We start from the raw sequence: 4,822 nt of genomic DNA on the forward strand, positions 1-4,822 counted from the left end.
AATTTAATTCTTCCACTGGCAAAGCTCTTCTCTCCTGCCACTGCTGAAGGCGATCAGTATCTTATCTGTTACTTTGTCCATTTATCTGGACAACTGCAACATCAGCTTTTGCTTTGCAAGAAAACTCCAGCAGCAAGGGAAGCAAATTCAAGTCTTGTGGTCAGATCACAGAACTGACACCCTTTTCTGAGTTCTGCCTCTAATTTTCTGAGTGGTTATGGACAAATCTCTGTAGATTATATTTTCCCTCTGTCTGTCTGTATAGTTGATACATATTTTGTGATGACTACTACCACTGTAGACACCTTCGTTTGAGATGGCAGTAATTTCTTACAGTTGTGAAAAGGTGTCTGGCTAACCCTTTATCAAGCCTTTAGACTGCTGTCCAGCCAAAACACAAATGCAGGTGGCAGTTTTCTGCCCACATGAAGTTCTTCTTGTGTCTGTGATGGTTTATCCCATTACTTTGCACTTCCAGTCATGTCACCTGCCTGTGCCCTCATGATACATTCATATTCCTGTACGCATGTACGTGCGTGTAAGTGAATTAAGACAAGCTGGTAAGTGGCCAGTCCCACCCTTCCTCCTACACTGGCTGCACCAGTGTTGGCAGCATCTGTGTGAGAGGATGTGTCTCTGTCCCTGGCAGGATCCTGAAGACAAGGCTTCCTTGATGTGCCCATCCTGCTTTAGCATGCCCTCTGCAGAGGCCACTCTTTGTGTCAGCTGCAATGCTCAAACTTGGCTCCTAACACCTATCTGTTTAGCAGAGATCACAGACTTGGGGAGACAACAGCAGCTGAATTTGAATGTCAAAGCTGGTGCAATGAAGAGGTTACTGATAAATCACAGAAACACATCAGTGTCCTCCAGTAGCTGGAACGAGTGAGACTGGGTCACCGAGGTTAACATTCGATTTGGATCACATCGCTGCTGGTTGCAAGTGAACAACCTGTTGTTTTGATTTTACATGTTAGAGACCAAAATCTATGTACAAACAGCAGGCATGCAGTTGTGGGCGGAGGGAGAATGCAGTCTATGAAATGATAACTGAAACGACCATTGACTCATGAACATTGTCAACTGCCCATATGCTGTTCACGGTCTTAATAAAGATGCAGTGGGAACATAGCTAAGAGGTTTAGAGAAAGTCTTATAGCAAAAGCATCCAGGAAATTAATCCATTCAGTTTACTGAAAGAAAGGGGAAGGATGTGTTAAGGTCAGAGAAGGATCTTCAGTCACACAAAGCTACTGCAAGAAGCTGCCTGTTGCAAGAAGCAAAAACTGAATGCACACAGAACTAGAAACACAGCACGTATCTTTCAGCACAAGAGGGATTCACCAGTGAGACAAGTGACTTGAGCACCACAGTGAACCGTGTCTTTCGGTAAATCATGAGTGAATGTTTTCACAGGAGATAGTTTCTTAGATCAAGCACCCCTGTATTGAACTTGAAAGGGGGAAATGCTTCAGGGAAATCCAAAGACCTGTGTTACACTGAGATCAGACTAAGCAATCATAGCCACGTCTTCTGGCCATAAAACGCGATGATGTAGTTAACCACTAAACTTAGCAGCCGTGTCCGATTGTGCAATATTTATTCCTGTTTATAGCACAAATAAAGCAAAGTAATCACTTTGTGCTATTATCTCAGCTACTAGATACTATGTAGTCACTACTGTGGCAGGAAAGGCCAGCTGCTGATTAAAACTTGCTAGTTAGATACAGGTCTTCTGAGGTCTACATGCAACATTCTGTCCTACATGCAACAGAGGAAACAATTCTGAGCGGTCAAGCTTGATGTTGTCTGCTCTCTAGAAGGCTAAACTTAGCATGCTACAGGTAAACAACTTTCTTACAATTTTTGTATAAAGGAGACACCTCAAATCAGAGCTGATCTGCTGAATTTCATTGTTCTTGTTCCATTTCCCTCCTGTAAAATGGAGATTGACTCCAGAAAAAAGAAAGGTAGCTTCCATCATGTGGGATGACTATGAGGTATGTGTGCTTTGTTTCCAGGAGCAGTAAGAATCATGATATTATTGCAAGAGATGTTTAGAGGTTGGGAAAGAAAATGTCCCAGAAGGAGTTTACATGGGTAAATTCACCCTGAGAAAAGAAGGAAGCATGTGAGGTCAGTGAAGAGATTTGGACTGGCTACAGAGGGATACATCTTCACTGTCACCCATGAACCCAAAGAGTCAGAGTCTTCAGCAAGGAAATGCCTACCCTGTTCCCTCGTTGATAGTCTCTCTCCATCTCAAGGCCTCCTTTTCTCCTTAAGGAGAGAGCTATTGTTTTAAAATACGCTTGGAGAGAAAACATTAGGCTTTCTCCTCTATTGGTGACAGTCCTTTAGGACAGTCCTTCCCACTAACGCTAATGGTGCTTTACAGCTGGAGTGTCCTCTCCTGTGACAAAATGCCAAGTACAACGGCTGAGACAGCAGAGCCTCCTGAGTTACTGCCAGGACTTCCTGAAGGGGATGTCTCCCAGTTCAGTCTCCTAGTCGACTGAAAATCACTGCAATTGGAAAAGACAGCAAGGAAGATCAGATTGAAGAGACAGGCTAAATTCTCTTGGGCTGGTCAGCCACAACAGCTAAGACACGTGCTGTTGGCTGTCAAACCCTATTAGATATGGGACGATGCACATCAAGCAGCAATATCTATCACAAAGCTGAGTGACCCCCTTCAGAGAGAACTGATCCCTTCATTTCCACCTAGGAGTGATCCTGCTTGTGGACACTGTACCTTAGTACCATGACTTAGGAGATACCTCTGTACAAGTCATGGCTGCAGATGTAGCGAAGGAAGCCAGGGTCCATGCACAGGAAGGTGACTTTCTGGTGGATGGTGACCGGTCAAAAAGGGAGCAGGGAGTGGGACAGCAATGTGTGTACCCAGATCCCCTGGAAGAGCAAGCACGTTACTATTTGCATGTATTTGCTTCTTTCCTGGTGTCAGTGTTACTTTTAACCTCCTTAACTCTTTCCACAGCCTCTGCTGCAGCTGCATCAGACTGCTACTATCAGCTTGCAAAGCTGCACAGTCAATTCCCCAAACCTCCCATCAGCCCTACTTGTACCCCAGGTCCACAGGATAGCGCAGAGGGAACAGATGGAAGAGAAAAGCCATCAGACACTCCTTCCACGCTGTGTTTTCTAGGCAGACACTTGACTATGCAGACCAGTACCATATGAAAGCTGAGGCAGGAGGACACGCGCTGTACATAGCAGAAGGGCAAGAGTTAGAGCTGGTATGTTGGACATATTGCATCAGCTTGTTGCATTTTTTGTCTTTTGCATTTAAGTTGCTCCTTTCTTCTTTTCCTTTTAATTTTCTTTTCGTTTCCCTTTTTTTCCTTCTTTTTCTTTTTTTTTTTTCCTTTTTTTTCCTTTCTTCTTTCATAGCTCTCTTGTTGATTTTTGTTATGGTCTCTGATCCCCTGGTCCCGATACAGTGTTGAAACAGAACAGCATGCCTCAGCTCCTACAGTCATGACTTCTCATGGGCTGCAGTAAAAGGAATATGCACAAGTCTTCAATGTACTTCCTCAACAGCAGGAAGTAGTCTTACCTTCCACATTTTTGATGAAACTCTTTAGCTGGGAGGAGAAAGAGGGAATCAGTCTGCTATAAAGGGTCTACAATCAGTTTCCATGCATGTGTTTCATAGGAAACAGAACGGATGCATATTTTAGTAGTACCCTTTTCCAAATCACACATGAATAAAAGAAATAACTAGAGTTCTCAAAGTGCAGGATCTTCATTTCTCTACAGAGCACATTATGTTTATTTCTACAAAGTTTTTGAGACATACAGCATTAGATATTAAGTTAAGAAATAAAAGCTACATGTTCTTGTTCAGTTTTGGTTTATTAGCACAGGCAGCTTTCTTATCTATTGAGAAAACACACTGCAGGCTAGTAAAGCTAGTACAAAGAACACATTCTGGGAAAAATAAACCAACATTTTTATTAACAAAGTTCAAATTTAAATTTCCCAAATCTCATTTTTGCTTTCATTATCTCAGTGTCTCTCTCAGCTTTAACTAAAGCTCAAGTACTTGAATCACCTCTAAACAAAACAGACAAAACTCAGTTGTTTCTAACTAAGGCTGAACACGCCAATTACGTTTAATTGGCCAGATCTAAAAATTCCTTTTAGAATTCCTTCTCCACAACTTTTTATCAGGATGCAAAGTAGCCTCTTCAACCCCCACAAAACAGAAGAAACTATCCACAAAAACAGCAGCCTCAGCAACAAAACAGAAATTGAGCATAAACACTGCTGGGTCTGTACTTGTTGCCATTGTGCTAAGCAAAACATTCGCCTGTCCATACAAATGACATTAAACTCTGCTAGCAGAGGCTAAAACAAGCCTTGCTAGTTTTATGTAGCAAATATATAGGTTTATGTAGGTACAATATTTTCATCTTCAATGAATCAGGCTATCTCATTTCACATGAACTCTGTAAGAAAGTGATAAAAACTCATCATCTATGTTAAGAAAATGTCCTGCTTCTACCTTTATCCCGATTAGGACATTCACACTTGTAAAAAAAAAAATATTTAACTTTTTTTTAAAAAAAGATCAAAAATAATGCATAAACTATACAGATTTTATTTCCATATGTCACCAGTGTTAAAATATTAAAAACAGGAAGGATTTTTAAAATGTGACTTGCTTATTGCTCATGATACTATTTTCACTGCATAAGATAAGTGAATCTCTGTTTATCTTGCTTTGACCAGAAGAGGCAAAGCTAACAGAAACATGGATATTGATTCTAAGATTAACTAAAAGTCCTAGAAAAAG

The sequence above is a fragment of the Mesitornis unicolor genome, unplaced genomic scaffold (genome assembly GCF_000695765.1).
Source record: "Mesitornis unicolor isolate BGI_N332 unplaced genomic scaffold, ASM69576v1 scaffold24933, whole genome shotgun sequence".
Lineage (NCBI taxonomy): Eukaryota > Metazoa > Chordata > Aves > Mesitornithiformes > Mesitornithidae > Mesitornis > Mesitornis unicolor.